An 18,749-nucleotide genomic window follows, 5' to 3' on the forward strand; every position below is an offset into this window, starting at 1 on the left:
TTCCTTCCTTCCTTCCTTCCTTCCTCCCTTCCTTCCTTCCTTCCTACCTTCCTTCCTTCCTTCCTTCTTATGGTACTGGGCAACATGAGGAGACCTGTATTATTTAGACACACCCTCAGCCTCTGAGTCTTCTCATGCTACTTTCCTCTTGAGTTCTAAGACAATAAAACTGTGCTGATTATCTTCATTTTTCAAATGTGTGATCAATTAATCTTGAGAATGTTTTTCTCATTCAGTGTATTTATAGGTTATTTGTAGGTCAACATTTAATATATTATGTTTAAATGAATATAATACCATATTATTTTATTCTGTTGTATACATTTCATTCTGTACTGTTTTTATTCCTCTATTTCTGTTTCTCATACCTCTCCAGTTTCTTATATGTTATAAGTTAAATATTTTCTATTGTTGCTTTGTCATTTAGAGCTAAAATGTTTTTTAAAGTTTTTGTCTTTTCAATGTTTATATATGTGTATGATACGTTGTTATAAGATCTATCTACTCAAGAGCACACACTATATTCTTAAAGCTGAATAGAATGTCTAATCTCCAGCTGATGGCTTGCATAGGGGACATGCCCAAATCTCACAGACTGTAGCCATACTGCTTTTGGGATTAAAAAAAAAAAAAAGCCATACCCTAGATTCACTCATGTTAGTTAGCAAGAACAGTTAAAAGAAAGCAGAAATACAGAATCCAAATTCAAGGTTAGTACATTTAGGAACTTTCCCTACCACATTTGTCTCTGTTTTGGCAGGCATCACTCGATGTCTACATGCTGGCCTTGAAGGCCTGATTGTTGCTTCTATCATGGTGGCCGATGTGCTCAGTTCTGAGGGCCTACAAACATCAGAGGTTATGTTACAATAAGTGCATATGTGTTTCTGTGTGCCAGTACACACATCCGTGTAATATCATGTATACAGCAAGGTCAAGAGCAAGATCAAGAGCAACTTCAGTGTTGTGCCTTGACTTTCCAGTTTGTTTGAGACATTTTCTTTTTCTTTTGCTGATTTGTGCTCCAAGCTACATTCCAGGGGTTATCTCATCCCTGCCTCCCACCTTACTGTAAAAGCACTGAGATTAATCATGAGTGCTGGCTCACCTGGCTTCACATGGCTTTTGAGGATTTAGGCTCTTGTTTGAGAGGCACGTTTATCGTGGACTATATCTCCAGCCCTAAGAGGTTTTGTCTTAGTTTTCTGTTTTAGAAATGCAGGCTTTGTTTCTTTGTTTAAATATTCAAACCTCTGAGTGCATTCTCAGGATATCAGAATGGTTTTTGTGCCAAATATTTATTATTTTTAGTCTTATAATCTCTCTAGCTAAAGGCTTAATTACAAGTTTATTTAAATTTTTCCACATATATGGGAACTATTTTTATTTTTCTAGGAGATACATGACTTGGTTTCAGATATGGTCCATGTTCTTCCTATTGCTCATTTTAAATAGATATTTAAGTTGATTCTTCCCCTCTTGTTTTTTATGTATGTATTTTCTCTTTGAGAAATTTGGTCTTTGACTTGCTCTTGTCTCTCTGTGGACTTGTACTGAAATGTTTACTCATTTCCATAGTTTCAATAAATATTTCAGAATGAGTGAACCTTTAATATATTCAACTCCAAAATGATTGAGAAAAAATTCCTATACGAAGACAGGTTGACAACGCAACCTTTTAGCTGCTGCTCTGTTATCTATTCAACAATTCAAATATTCAAATATAAGTTTAATTTTGGCCCTAACTTTCATGGAATACTTCTGAAAATGACTATAATATTTTCCTAAGTATTCAAAATTTGTGGAATGCACATCTGCGTGTGAATGTAACATAGTCAAGTGAATATCTCTGTTCCCGCATAAGCTACTGTTGATGAGAAAAACCTTTTAAAATAGAATTGCAGAATGTATAAATATATATATATATATATATATATATATATATATTTGCAGAAGTAGTCCATCATATAGACACTTGATTTCTCTATCAACAAGAAAATTGAAACCTTTAATGCCCTACGATATTATTTCTCATATTCTTTTTGCATTTTTTCTGCCTATAGCTCAAAATGGAAACTTACGGAGACTGTAGACTTTTGCCACTTGGCTCAGAATTGAAATGACACTCCTGACATATGAACTATGAGATCAGCATTCAATCACTTTTCCCAAAGTGTAGTCAAGGGAAAGCTCACGTTTTAGAAATAAAAGTTTATGCCAAATAATCCAGCAAATGTAACTGACTTTGTATTGTATAAATTCCATAGTTTCTTTTAATTGCCTCTTTCATTTGAGAATCACTTTAAATAATAATTACTATCTGGAAAGACAACTACGTTAAAGTTTTTTATAATTCCTGCTGCTTTGCTGGATCATGGATAGCATGAGGAGAAAATGTGTTTGTTTATGGATAAAGTTGATTTTGATCGTGTAATATAATCACTGATTTCTGTGGAAGGGAGGTTGTTTACGGAAACTCCTAGCATTCAGTGCATATTAACTCACTCAGAATTCTTGTTCCTTTTAGAACAGTGCTTCTAGACTCTGCCTAGAGAAATAATACCTGTAGGACTTGATAATATGCAGATTTAGATGTTTCTGAGACAGCAGAATAGTTTGTAGTGATGCTTAGATGAGACTATGTTCTCTGAGTAACAAGTTTTCAAGGAGCAGATGCCACATTTGATAGATTGAGCACTCTGAAAGGTCCTATATCATTAGTTTTTTCTTTTAAATATTTTTATAAATTTTCTCCCCAAGAGGATAGAAGATAAGATCTTTGATAACAAAGTTAGTATATTAGCAACAAAAGCACAGAACACAAAATTATTTTACATAATAAAATGATCAATTTTAAAGGATCCAATGAATATCTGTGCTATTTATTAATGAGTATACAAATAATGGATTTTATTCCATATCCTCATATATTCACTGCTTATATTCAGCCCTCAGCTACCCCGCCCCGGTTACCTCTAATGATGCTACATCTGCTTTTGTTCCATATTTATATGCTAGATTTGGAATATTAGAGAAAACATGAGCACCCCATCTTATATCTTCTTGGATCTGGATTATTGGACTGAATTTAGGTATCTTTAATCTATCCATTTTCTTGAAAATGGCATAATCTTACTTCTTATGACAGAATTAAGCCACATTGCATATATGCACCACATTTTCTTCATCCATTCCTCTGTTAATCGGCACCTGGGCCAATTGCATGTCTCAAATCCTGTGCTTTACACTGCAGTAAACATGGATGTAAGGGTAACCACAGACCATACTGAATGAGATTTCGTCCACTATAGGCCCAGGAGGAAAACGTTTGAGTCATGAGGTAGTTGCATTTTTAGCTCTTTGAAGAACACTTACAAGGATTTACTCTGAACTGGTTTCCGTTCTCACCAACAGTGACTAACACCCTCCCATCCCCCACATTCACATAACCACTAGCATCGACTGTTGCTTTCTTGGCTATTGCCGTTCTGAACAGAATGAGATAAACACTACATAGTTTTGGTATGCGTTGTCTTGATCTCCGAGAAAACTGAACATTTCCGACATATTGTTTGTCTACTAGTAACACTTTTGAGAGCTAAACTTTCAGGTCATTTGCCTACTTGTTTTCTGACTGTTTTACTTTTTGAGTATTTTATATATTAACCTGTCTGATGTATTTCACAAAAATTTTTCTCCATTTCACTTTGTTATATTGTTTGCTTGTTTGTTTGTTTGTTTGTTTTTAATCTGTGGAAGCCTTTTAATTTCATGCAGCCAGATTTGTCATTTCTTGCTACATATTTTGGACATCTGGAATCCAAAGAAAGTTCTTGCATATACTCTATTTTGAACTATCTTTCTTATGTTTTGATTTGGCAGTTTCAACTTATTAGGTCTTACATTAGGGTCTTCAATCATTTTTAATTCACTTTTATGAAAAACTTACTAGACAAGAAATCATGAATATTACTATCTACATAATATTAACTCTGTACCTTAACAAATAATAAAATAAAATGTGAAAGGTGAGCAATTTGGGGGTTTCTTTAAGATTTATTTATATATTTATAAATTCATGCATGTGTATGTGCATCTGTGAATCACTATTATAAGTATGCTGGTGTCCAGGCCAGAAGAGGATATCAGACAGTCTAGAGCTGAAGTTACTTGTGGCTGTGAGTCTACTAAGGTGGGTACTAGAGACTGAACTATGTTCCTCTGGAAGAGCTGCGAGTGCTTTTAACTTCTAAGCCATCCCTCTAGCCTGGGAGTTCAGATGATTCTCAGAGTGAGCAAAGGAGAAAAGCACTCAGACCTCAGGAGACAACAGGGAGGAAAATCTATTCTTTCAGCCTCAGTAGCCAGGGATTGGTTTTGAGTAGCCAGAGGGATAGGTTGCGACTCAGATTGTATTTATTTGAAAAGAGTAAAAGCTCAGAAAGGCCAGCATTGCTGACTCATAAGCACACTGGCATTTTGGTTTCTAAGAGCATGAGGCAGGATCAGGACACATGTGTTCTACACTCACTTCCTTCCCTGATGGCTGGAGACAAACTCCTGAATGTGGAGGATATGCAACTTCAAGCAAGCTCTACGATAGTCAACAATTGCATAGGATGAAATGAAAAAGATGGAGAAAATGTCTTTTCCCTTTTAAATGACCTAGTCCTTCATGAATGTAAAAATTAAATAAGGAACAATCTTACCCGGAATGGCCTTTCTTCTGATGCATGGAAGTTAGTGCCCGAGTCTATTAAAAATGACCAGTTAGGCTTCTTGAAATGCCACTTTGAAAATTAGTTTTGTTTGAACTGTGCAAATTTTTTTTTTCAGGAAAAGAGCTCAACCACAACTCATTTCTAATGTCCAAATATAAGTATTAAAAGGCTTGCAGGCCGATGAGGTGGTTTAGAGGGTGCAGCCATTTACTCACAACTGGACTTCCTGAGTTTAATTTCTGGAACCCACGAGGTGAAAGGAAAGCTCTCCTCGGACCCTACTTCTGTGCTCTGGCACATGCCTGCCCGCAAACATACGCAACTCGGACACACAGTCAATAAATAGGTAAATGTAAATATAATTAAAAGAAGAAAACTTGCGATGTTTTTTAGGAAGAAAAATCCATGCGTGTATAAAAGCAGACTCTGTCACCTATGAACGACAAAAAAGTACACCCATAAAGTCTCAAGAACATGACTGCCTGCACATGAACTGAGTAAGGATGCCAACTATGGACCAGCCAACGTGGGCATGGGAAGGTCCAGAAGGCTTCATCCTACACAAAGAATGAAAGGCAATGAGGGATAAACGGGAAGGTTTAGAGGAGGAGGAGGATGTCATTATATTATATTCTCAGAAATAAAAGAAATAATAAAACATGCCGTCACGTTTCTCGGCTAGCGTTCTGTCTATGGGCAGAGCTGCAGAGCAGCAGCATCATGACCAAGTGTATTCGTTTTTCTTTTTGGCAGAGGGGATTATCAAAAGGTCACGTTGAAAACTAGTGTTCAATGACAAGTTGCTTTCACTCCACAAATTACACAAGCCAAACAGCAAAGTAAGGTAACACATAGCGGCAAAGACTATGTGTCTGCCCATTCGTTAAATGTAAAGAAAAACACTACTTTGCTGAGTAGAGTGGGGGGAAGCCGAGTTCACTCCCAGCTGCATGAGGCCGCCCGCAGATAAAATAAAATTTTACATATGTAACATCACATAAATGCTTTGCTGAACACAAAATAACTGCGGATAAAGCACTGAGTGGGAGCATCCATCAAAGAAGGCTATTGAAACTGGTGGCGAGAGGAAAATTGTAGGAGATACAGATGATGAAAGAGAGGGAATCCAAAACAGGGATGCCTTGAGAAGGGTGTGGTGTAATGTGCTGACTGTTGACACCAAACCCGGGAGTGTTTTCTCACTCATCGTCTTCACTCATTTCTCATCTTTTTTTCCCTTCACTCACCACTCTCACGACAAGCATATATTCTGTTGTCTCTGCTTTAGCTCTTTCGATTTCCTCCAAGCGTTTCCTCCCTAAGGACCTGACCTGGCTGTGCAGGGTCGGCGGGTGTACCCACCCGTGAGGATCTGACAAGCAGCTCCCTTCTTCCTTCCCCCAATCCCCTCAGTCAGACAGGTGATCACACTCTGCCCTTCCCCCACCACTGACCTGGCAATTACTCTGACAGGTTTTTGGATTATAATCACAAAAATTTACCAGTAAGTTTGTTACATGTTTATTTTTTCTTCTGCTCCAACCTAAGAATCTGTCAGATCTCTTTTATTAAACCAATCTTCATTAAGACCCTAACTTCACAGAAAGCTTTGACTACTGGCCATTTAGTAAAAGCAAACTATAATAGAATGAATCTGGCATGTGTGTCATTTCAAAATAAGGATTTTTTTAAAGTTCTTTTTTTGTTATCGTCGGAACACACCCTGCTTTTGTCCAGCTGAGCATGTCCCCACCAGCCAGCGTTGTGGCTTTCTCATTCTGAGTCCTTGCTATTCTGGCATCCTGCATGGCATTGTTTTTAAATCCCATAGATTCTCTCTGGGGCTTGCTTGTGCTCCCTCTTCACTTTCATTATCTATCTTTAATCAACAGATTTATTATTTATTATTCTCATTTGATTCCATGATTTAGCAAAGGTATGCAAATCAACACTTCTATCTGTAGTTCCTAGCACAAAGTTTAGTAAATAGCAATAATGAGTAGAGCAAATATATCATAACTTTGTAAATCTGATTCCTCAGTTTTAATGAAGTGTACATATTTTGAAGTGAGCAGCCTTTCTGCAAATGTAGTATACGTGAAAACTTGAAGATGTCTTTGAGTCCATTTGAAATGTGTCACTTCACTCTTCATGCTTTGGGGCTCACCTGGCAAGAAGTAAGCACACAATCAGAACACATCTGCCAAATGAGAGAATGAGTATATCATTTACGTGAATATCACTTGTGTATTAGAGTTCTTATTTATAAATAAATCATCTCGGACAGTCTTATTGAAAAATCTTAGCATTTAAACTAGCCTTACCCCATACAACAAGGTAGTATGAAAATATAAAAGAAAACATGAAAGATTAAGTTGGAGAAAAATAATCAACCCTCTTTCTTCTGAGGCTCTTTGTAAGTACTACTATTTATATTGATATAAGTACCAATGATTACATCAGGACTTGGGTGTTTAACTTGGGTTGAAAAAGGATTATGAGAGTGTTCAGAAGAGAATGCTAATTTTAAGGATCATTTAAGAAAATTGCTTGGGGTTTCCCCACCACCACCACCTAATCCTGTTAGCGGAAATAAGTGCTTCAAGTTACAAGGCATCTGCTTTCATGAGGAAAATGCCTATTGTAAGAAACATTTTAGGCAACACATCTGGAGATAGGTGTCTACTGGGTGGGTCGAAATTCCTGATAGTTCCCAGCAGCGAGTACCAGTTGGCACTGTGCCAATGCGACTTTACAGATATTCTTAGGATGACCTGGTGACGCGCTAGCATTCTTGCAGTTGATGTCTGGACAGAGTGTTTCTGTTATCACCCCTTTCATACTTTGAAATACAGCAGATTTATCAAACCTCTGAGATATAGCCACAAAAGAACTTCATATTATTTTCCAAGAGTCACAGCAAAGGAATCTAAAAATAAAATCCCCTCTCTGCTCCTGGGGTGCAAGCACTTCACATCACTTTGTGATTTCACATCACAAGAAATTCCAGGGGAGGCCTTGCAGGCAGGGAGGAGGCCAAGGTCAAAGACCAGCAGGTTCTGGACATGTGTGTGACAGACTTTGATGATCTTGTGTGTTATATCAAATGGAGCAGAGAAAAGAGGCTCAAATGAGCAGAGGAAGCTGCTGTTGGATTTAATTCCTTTCTTTGATTCCCACTCAGCAGCATAGATTAAAGATGCATCTCTCTTCTCTCCCCATGTGCCTCACTGTGGTCCTCTTGAGGAGAAAGAAACAGCAGCTTTTAAAGGAGTCTTTGTCCAACATGGTCTCCTTAGCTACGGGAACATCTTCCAGCATGAAGTGGCAAGGTGTTTGATGTTGGCTGAACTAGATTTCACTTCCCATCAATCAAATGCAGACCAGTAATGGACACTACGGTTATAAAAATCAAACACAATGACATAGAAAGGGGAAAAAATGCCCTGCATTAAATTTTCACTTTGAAACTAACATGCCCCATTCATTTACATAAATATAGAGGGACCCTGTAGAAGCCATCACTGAAACAGCCCAACTGAAGTGTGTGGATTGTGTGCCTCTCCATTTCCCAAGGTTCACAGATTTCTGTAATTGAAGCCACAGACATTCACCAATTGGTTGATAATATATCAAGGCCCATGTTTACAAATCAGCAACTGCTGCCACCCCACAATAGGAAACTTGGTTTAAGCTTACACTTTACATATGATACAACAGATACAAATACAGCTAGTACATCTAATACAATGTATACGGTATTAACAGGCCCTGAGAGCTATGGTACTGAGGGATATCATGTGTCCCAGCTCACTGGAAGCTCTAATTCGTTCCATTACGGCTCACAGCATTTTTTAAGAACTGTGTTATCTGGAAGTAACATACCCTTGGTTTATGCCTTATTTCTTAATTATAATCCAAAAAAGATCCAAGTAATTTGCCATTACCTCACTGTAGGCTTTCTGACTTAAATAAGCACTTTAAAAACGTGAAAGTTATATTGATCTTCGAAAGGAGGCGGTCCTACTTTCTATTATGGTTATGAATTTAAGCAAACAGAATTTAAAGCAAAAAGCAGGAAATCAAGACCTGGCAACTTAACTTCTACACTTTTATTTTATTTTATTTTTAGGACAGGTTTTTTTTTAATTAGATATTATTTTTATTTACATTTCAAATGTTATCCCCTTTCCTGGTTTCCCCTCTGAAACCTCCCACCCCCTGTCCCATCCTCCCCTCCCCCTGCTCACCAACCATCCTACTCCTGGTTTCCTATCTTGGCATTCCCCTAAACCAGGGCTTAGAACCTTCACAGGACCAAGGGCCGCTTTATTATTGTATTAACCATAGTTCATCTTTGCTTTCCCAGTGGAAGGAACAGTGTGTACTTCCAGCCAAGTCCAAATTTCCTTTGTTACTGCTCAAGAATTATCTGCTTCTTGTCTGGACTCCTTGCTATCCATTCCTTTCGTTACCTCAGCTAGCAGTTTCATAGCTTTAGGACCTAATTACTCTCTCCTCTGGCCTCTATCTTTTGGGTGCTTTCCACCGAGCTCATTGGATAATGTTTATGCCTTCATGCCATATGCATGCTATACCATCCAAATATCCAGTAAACTCTATTACATTTTTCCACACACTTCACAAAGTGGCATTAGTTATCTCTCCTCTGCAAATCATAATTATTTCCATATTATAGCCAGATGAAACTATTTCGTACAACCACCTCAATGAAAGTTGAGTTGCCCTGTTAATGTTTCTGGTCCCTTCAAACCATTAATCCCCACATTTGCAAACTCTTTGAAAAAAAATATTTTTAAAAGTCTTCTCTATTGATACTGAGATATAACCAAATAGCTGTTTAGAAACATTTAAGTCCTATCGGTTCAGGGCTAATTTCCCTTGTCATATTTAAGGATTTCCTACATTCCAGGCCCACTATATCAATACATGACATGGTATCACCAACCTACTCTTCCCCTCCATTGCACACAACTCCACTGCCTGAACGACAATTACATTATCCCCACCAACAGCAAAACTAATAATGAAGACATAACAGAAACTAACAGGGTTTTATTCCAAAGGCAGGGAGTCCAAGAATCTCACCTACATTATACATCTACGTAAAACCTGTTTGCAAGCTCAACCATGTTCTTCTCAAGGCATTTGTGTTTGTCTCACAGCACACAATGAAGTTAGCATCTTTTCAGGCTTCCTATTTTGGTCTTCCTTTTGCCATATCAAAATATATTCAACCCTTCTTTCCACAGAGTATAATTTCTCCATGATGCACACACTGAAGAAGGGAGAAAACACATGTTCTTCATGGTCTGCAACTTCATGATGAAGCTGTTTTGTATAAAAAGGAGATGAGAAAGGAACACATATGGTATGCACTCAATGATAACTGGATATTAGCCCAGAAGCTTGAAATACCCAAGATACAATTCACAGACCACATGAAGCTCAAGAAAAAGAAAACCAAAGTGTAGGTGCTTTGGTCCTTCTTAGAAGGGAGAACAAAATACTTACGGGAGGAAATACAGAGACAAAGTGTGGAGCAGAGACCGAAGGAAAGCCCATCCAGAGACTGCCCCACCTGGGGATCCATCCCATATACAGTCACCAAACCCAGGCACTATTGTAGATGCCAAGAAGTACCTGCTGACAGGAGCCTATATAGCTGTCTCCAGAGAGGTCCTGTGAAAGCCTGACAAATACAGAGGCTGATGCTTTCAGCCAACCATTGGCCTGAGCACAGGGTCCCCAATGGAGGAGTTGGAGAAAGGACTGAAGGAGCTGAGGGGGTTGCACCCCCATAGGAAGAACAATATCAACCAACCAGACCACCCAGAGCTCTCAGGGACTAAACCACTCCACTAAGGAGTACACATGGAAGGACCCATGACTCCAGCCATATATGTAGCAGAGGGTGGCCTTGTTGGGCATTAATGGAAGAAGAGGTCCTTGGTCACTCTCTTAGTCATGGTTTCTATTCCTGCACAAACATGACCAAGAAGCAAGTTGGGGAGGAAAGGGCTTGTTTATTCAGTGTATATTTCCACATTGCTGTTGATCACCAAAGGAAGTCAGGACTGGAACTCAAGCGGGTCAGGAAACAGGAGTTGATGCAGAGGCCATGAAGGGATGTTACTTACTGGCTTGCTTCCCCTGGCTTGCTCAGCTTGCTTTCTTATAGAACCCAAGACTACCAGTCCAGAGATGATACCACCCCCAAGGGGCCCTCCCATCCTTGATCACTAGTTGAGAAAATGTCTTACAGCTGGATCTCATGTAGGCATTTCCTCACCTGAAGCTCCTTTCTCTGTTATAATTTCAGCTTGTGTCCAATTGACACAAAACCAGACAGTACAGTCCTGTGAAAGCTCGATGTCCCAGTGTAGGGGAATTTGAGAGCGAGGAAGCAGGAGTGGGTGGGTGGGTGGGAGCACACTCTCATAGAAGCAGGAAGAGGGGGGATGGGATAGGGGGCTTCTGGGGGAGGGACAATTGGGAAAGGGGATAACATTTGAAATGTAAATAAATAAAATATCCAATAAAAAAGGAGGTGAAATTACCAAGCAATATAGATTCAGAATCAATGAAATAGAGCACTAGAGTGCAATAGATAGATAGATAGATAGATAGATAGATATAGATAGATAGATAGATGTAGATGTAGATGTAGATATAGATAGATATAGATATAGATATAGATATAGATATAGATATAGATATAGATGATATAGATAGAGATAGAGATAGAGATAGAGATAGATACACTTCAACAAAATATAATAATTCTTAGAATAGGCTTATGACAATGGGGGCCCAGAGCATCATTAGTATTAGAGCCTACTAGCCTTTAGAAACTAAATAAATATCATCCTGGAGTATGAGCACCTTTAGCAAGAACCTTCTTTTACAAGGAAGGGCCCAGTACTGCCTAGATGTCTGTCTCTTTGCCAATGTCCTGGAAAGGTAAGATGTAATGTCAAATTATATCAACATTTGTCTGTCATTAATTAAATAAATCTAATAATGCAGTGATTACAAAAATGCAATTGAGAGCTGGAGAAATAGCTCAGCAATTAAGAGCACTGGTTGATCCTTCAGAGGGCCCAGTTTTGGTTTCCCTGGCCTCCAAGGGTGCCAGGCATCAAGCAGTGCTCATATATAAATGCAGGCACTCACGTACACACATACAATTTAAAAAACATATTGTAAATCTTTCAATAGCCAAATTCTACAATTTCCTAAAGCCAACTGAGCTCTGGTCAATTTCTGATAAGGCAGATAAGATCCCTAATCATAGTTTTGATTGTTTTATGTAAAAACTATTTGATTAAGTGAGAGTTTCCTGTGATTTATTTTCTAAATCGATGAGATGCTAAATTTTAGTCACAGATATTATGACAATAAAACTCCACTGAATAGTCATTGCAATACATGATCAGTGCAGTTACGTAGTGCCCAGCTGCTTGCATGTATTTTCATTTCTAGTTGTTTAAAGTTTTGTATCATCACTCTAATCAATGGTTTGTTATTTTGATCCACATTTCTATGATGACTGTCGATCCTCTTCTCGTGGTCCCTGCCCTGTCCTCTGTCTCACTTCTTATCTCTGGCAGCATGCATTTTTTTTTTTACTTTCTTTTTCTCTGTTCCAGCCATCACTTACAAATCTGCTTGGCTCTTTCATAGTGACCAGTTCAGGTTCCTGACCTATCCCTATGACTCCCCCAACACACATATTAAAATCTCCACAGACAACCCAGTAGTACATTAAGTAAAGGCACTTACTACTAAGCCTGAGACTTGAGCTGGATCCCTGGAACACACAGGGATGAGGAAGAGAACCAATTCTAGTAAGTTGTCCTCTGAGCTTCACATGGTACATGGTACGTTCTCTTCACTCTAGATAAAGATAATGAACAACTAAGGTAAAACTGGGGATCTACAACTAAAAGAAAAATTGGTCTATATTCTTTTCCATTCTTTTTATATGCATTCATTACTAGTTATAGGAATGTGTGTGTGTGTGTGTGTGTGTGTGTGTGTGTGTGTGCCATAAACACATGTAGAAATCAGAAGACAGTTTTAAGGAGTTGTACCATACATTGTAACATGTATGTTCTGGGGATTGAACTCATCAGACTTGATAGCAAACATATTTGCACACTGAGCCAATTCACATGCAAGGAACTGTTTTATTGATATCTCTTTAAAGAGTATGTGGGGGGGGGGAGGAGGGGAGTTAATGATTCCATGGACGCTTTTAGATGAATTATTTAACAACAGATCCACAGGTATTTGAATATCACAATAAATCACTGAGAAGTAGGGAATCCTCTGTCTGCAATCCTGCCCTGGCAGTACTACTGTCTGCAGAGTATGTTATGTTAATTAAACTAGCATCAGTATGTAAAACTGAAATAACATTAATACTTACCTTTTAAGTAGAAACTTTTATTGGACCCAAATATGTTGTTTGAAGGGGAAGCATGAAGTGATATTATAGGATGAAATGATGTTAAAGACTCCATGTTACTGATCATGATTTACAGACCCTGACTGACTAGGATCCATCCTTGTCAGGAAATTATAGAATACAGTTAGATACCTGGTGACACCCCCTACTCACTAGTTATAGAAGTCTGAGTAACGCTTGCAAGTTCTGTGCCTCATACTCTTGTCTCTCAAGACATAAAGTACTCAGTAAATTGCAGAGATGTTATAACAATTTTAAAATATCTATAAAGTGCTTAAAGTATTTCCAAAGCCATAGAACCAATTACACATATTCACTAGGTATATTATTTATATACTCCCGTATTTTCTTTAAAAAGTCACTTGTCTTTTTAATACATTTAAAATCCAAATTGTAATTTACTAAGGAAACACATATATTTATTTACACAATCTTTTAATTGTTCTTTGAGTTTACGGTTGCTGAAATAATCTCTAGACTTACTTTTTGAGGTATATAGTTTTATCATCCTGAAATCTATGGAATGTATGCATGAAATAATTATAACTCAAGTTCTTTTATTTTTATTGGATATTTTCTTTATTTATATTTCAAATGTTTTCCCCTTTCTGGATCTCACCTTGGGGAACCCTCTATACTCTCCCCCCTCCCCTTGCCCCTATGAGGGTGCTCCTCTACCCACTCACCCCCTCCCTCAAGTTCTTTTATTATGAATTAATTTCTGAGGCACTAATTTTCTAAAGTACTATTTTTCATTCAGAACTCATTGTAGTTTAGAGATTAAAATTATTTTCCTCAACTCATATTAATAATAGCTAGAACAATTGAAGTATCTTTGTCCTAATTCTTTTAATGAAAGTTTTTCTACATTTTTAATATATGCCCACCTTTCATAATCTCATATTTTAGATTATCTAGTATTCTTATTATTGTTTTAACCTTTTCAACACATTTCTATGACTTAGAAAGTAGAAAATACATATGTTACTATTTTGTGAAATATTAATTCATAGTACCTACATTGTGAAATTGTAAACACTGCTTTTATATCCTACATAGATGGGATGACATGAAAGGCATACCCAAGTTTTACAGATGCATGACTTAGACTGAGCACAGAATTTTTCTTTCTCTGTTCTAATTATCCTTAGGCCTAGATCTGGAAGCTCTGTACAATCTAATCAATGTCTATAATGTTTCAGCCTCTGAGATTTATTGATGAATAAGCTTTTCCTTTCGAATTCTTCTGAAATCTGGCTGGCTGGTTCAACTCAGCTGTTCTGGCCCAAACTCCTCTCCAAACAGATTGATTTGAACTGGCTTCTCTCAGCTTCTGACTGAATTACTTTAATTGGCTTCAAACTAACTCTGGCAATTTGTTCTAATCTTCTGGTTCCTTCTCATTTTCGGGTCTGTTCTGTCTTCAACTGCAACCTGTCTCTGTAAAACTCTACTGGTAAAACAGTGCCATCTTTTTCTTCTCTCTCTCTCTCTTTCTCTCTCTCTCTCTCTCTCTCTCTCTCTCTCTCCTCTCTCCTCTCTCCCCCCCCTCTCTCCCTCCCTCTCCCCCCCCCATTACTCTGCTATTCTCGTGAAAGTTATGCATATCTTATCTCTGACTCATTCTGTCAGGTCTTTTTCTGATTTGTCACTGTGCCTGCTGCTCAACTAGATGACACTTTCAAACGTGACTGCTTCCTTCTACAAACTAATTTTACCTAAAAGATGTGCACTAAAGGTGTGTCTGTATTTAAGCCAGAAGGATTAAAGGTGTGTGGCATGTTTGCATTATATCCAATTTACACAGACCTAGATCTTTGGATATGATCCCGTGCCAAAGCAGCCAGGTTGCTGAACTAAAATTCATCTATAATATTGCATTTACAATGTGACTGGAGTGTATTATCATCCTCTTTCTGTATTTACATATAAACAACTCAGGAGGAAAAAAAGGATCACAGATCAAAGAAGTGTTTGTATAGAAAGCAGCAACTCTGTCACTTGGTGTTTATCTTTACTATTGACATCAATTTGTTGACATAAAATACTCAAATCATAAATGATTTGAGTCAAAGTTCTATAACTATTAACTTTTTATTTTAAAAGTAATCAGTACCTGTATAATTTTATAGACAACATGATCATTTCATTATATGCAGAAAAGGTCTTCGACATAACTCAGTACCTCTTCATTATAAAAGTTCTGGAGAAAACAGGGATATAAGGTACATATCTCAACACAAGAAAGGCAAGTCTACAGCAAACCTAGAGAGAGCATTATCCTAAATGAGGAAAACTCAAAGCATTCCCACTAAAACCAGGAATTAGACAAGGATGTCCACTCTCTCCATACCTGTTCCTACCATAGTGCCTAGTAGAACTTACACAACTGAAGGAGATCATAGGAATGTAAATAGGAAGTGGAGAATGAAACTTGCAGATTTTATGGTTTTAAGCCTAAGATCCTAAAGGGTACACCAGGAAATGTCTACAGTTGATGAACACTTTTAACCAATTAGCAGGGAACAAAATAAATACGTATGTCAGTAGCCTCCTTCTATATATAAATGACAAAGATTAAGAAAAAAGAAGTCATGGAAAGAGTACTTTTCCTAATAGCTTCCAAAAACATTGTGGAATAACCCTAACCACTCAAGCTAAACACTTGTAAAATAAAGTCTTTAAGACATTGAAGAAAAGATCTGAAGTTGGGAAAATCTTCCCTACTTGTGAATTTGTAGAATTAATACAGTGAAAACAGCCATTCTGCCGAAAGCAATCTATAGATGCAATATAATCTCCATGAAAATGCTAATAGAGTTCCTAACAGAAACTGAAAAAGGATACTCTTCAGTTTCATATGAACACACACACACACACACACACACAAACATACACACAAACATACACACACACACACACAAACATACACACAAACATACACACACACACACACAAAAACACATACATACACAATCAGGATATTGACACAAAACCAGATATGTTGATTAATGAGACAAAACTGATGATCCAGATATAATTCCACACACTTAAAGATACTTGAGCTTTTACAAAAAAAAAAAAAAAAAAGCCAAGCATCTACACTGGGGACAAGTCAGTATATTCAACAATAGTGCTTATTGAAATGGAAGCTGCATATAGAAGAATCAAAATAGATTCAAAACTTCATACTAAGGCAAATACTATGGCAACTGTTTTACAGGTCAACTTAATATTAAATAACAGACATGGTTTCAACAAATATACAATTATTTGATGGTCTATATTTCTCTCTTTTTTAAAAATTTATTTTACTAATTTTAGTTATGTGTATGTGTGGGGGGATATATGTGTGTGTGAGAGAGCAGGTATGTGCAGAGTCCAGAGGCATCAGATCTCTGGAGCTGCAGTTACAGGTGGCTGTGAGCTACCTGATAGGAGCACTGGGAATCAATTTTGAGTCTTCTGCAAGAACAGTTTGTGCTCGCTTATTTATTTATTTATCTATCTATCTATTGGATACTTGCTTTATTTACATTTCAAATGTTATCCCCTTTCCAGGTCTCCCCTCTGGAAACTCCCTATCATCCCCCTCCCCCTGCCTCTATGAAGGTGCTTCACCACCCACCCACCCTCATAATAGACCTTTCTGACTGATCTTCATGCCAGGTTTATCAAGAACTCTACCCAGTGCTTTTCTACCTCAATTCATTTCATCATTTTGAGAAATTGTGTAAAGAATTAGCATGCCCATCATAGAGATCTGACATACAAGCTTTAGGTTAATTTTTAATAATCAGCAAATATTCTTAGTAAGCAAAAAATAATTATGCAAAGTGTTTACCATAATTAGTCACACCATTAGTGAATGTAAATCATAGCTTGCTATTACATGACTGATTTAATGTTCTTAATACTTCCTCTCAATTTACTGTAATATAATTAGATTTTTTAAAGTATTTTTTTCATATATAAGATCTTTATTCAAATGTCAACTGACATATATTTATTCATGACCCATCTCATAACTGCATCATTCATAATTTACACTCTCAACAGACAGATACTATTCTACACAATTGCATCTACAGCAAATACTTTAGTAATATGACGCACAAAATATTTTCAGAATGAAGTTATATTTGAAGGTCTAGTAGACAAAAAATATCTTGTCAATTATGAGAGTGATGATGATAATAATAATATTTTTATTATTTTTCCTGAAGCTGTTTTCCTGATTATTGTGATTGATAGGGGCAGGTTTGTTTTGGTGGTCTGGTTTTGTACATAGGCCTAGTTAGCCAGTGTCTCTAGGAATCCCTTTTTCTATTCAGTCATTGAGACATAGGTTGTCTCTCCAGCACCACCTGATTTTCATGGCAATGACTCTGTAGAGCTCTTGGCTTAGTCAGAGCACACCTCTGTGTTACAGGGCATACTATCAAAGATGAGAAGATAGGATGACCAGCAATGTCTGCACTCAAAGCCTCTTCTTAAAATTTGAGAGACTGACCTATTTTTCTACCTCTATTATTCAATTCATAGCAGTTACTCATGGTTTGCTATTACATGCATGATTTAATGTTCTCAATACTTCCTCTCATAAAAATATTGAGCTATTCTTATAGGGTGAGCTGTGTTTCAAGGTTCAAAAAAGTTACATCTGTGCTGATGTAGCTCTTGCTTCTAGTTTAACCAGATATTTCAGATCCCAGAATGGAAAAAAAATTGAATTATTGTCAGGCTAGTATTGGGAAGGTTTATGCCAGGACACATTTTGCACACGCTCATGAAATGTGTCAGTTACCCTAAGGCTGTTATTAATCTTATTTCTTTAATACACCCTTACAATGTATTATTTGGGATTAAATAGACAACATGTAAATTATTAAGCCTTGCTAACATATAAATATCTACGTAACATATAAATATAAACGTAGGATGAACTACATTTAGTCTAGCCTCTTCAGAACTCAAAGGAATGGCTCTAGCATCGTGTAGTCTAACAAGAAGTGTTGGGGAACTTTGGTTCAGGACACCGGCATTTCCTGAATAGAAAAATATAAACTGCTAATTTAATTAAGAAACAAACAACAGCAGATGTAGTAGTTAGATCAAATATGTTTCCTAGTAACTTCTGGTTTCTCCTGAAAACATAAAGAGCACTTTCAGCTTATTAGGACCCAATCTGAGTTTCCTCCCAGGACAGATGGATTGTCTCTTTGGCCCCAAGCTGTTCTCTTCTGTTTCTTCAAGTATGAATCCTTTCCTCAATCGCAGATCCTCCTACTCTTCATAGATTGGTCTGAATTTGGTTAAACAAATTATTCTCATTTACTTAAAAATTAAGTTTTTAATGATAGGGTTTTTGTTTTTTGTTTTTTGTTTTTTTGCAATCACCTATTGATGATCTATAAAATGATCATTGCCTCCAACTCCAAGGGGTTTCTTGTGTCTAACCTGAGTATTCGAAAAGAAAAGAAAAGAAAAGAAAAGAAAAGAAAAGAAAAGAAAAGGAAAGAAAAGGGGGAAGG

This window comes from Mus caroli, chromosome 16, assembly GCF_900094665.2.
Source record: "Mus caroli chromosome 16, CAROLI_EIJ_v1.1, whole genome shotgun sequence".
Taxonomy (NCBI): domain Eukaryota; kingdom Metazoa; phylum Chordata; class Mammalia; order Rodentia; family Muridae; genus Mus; species Mus caroli.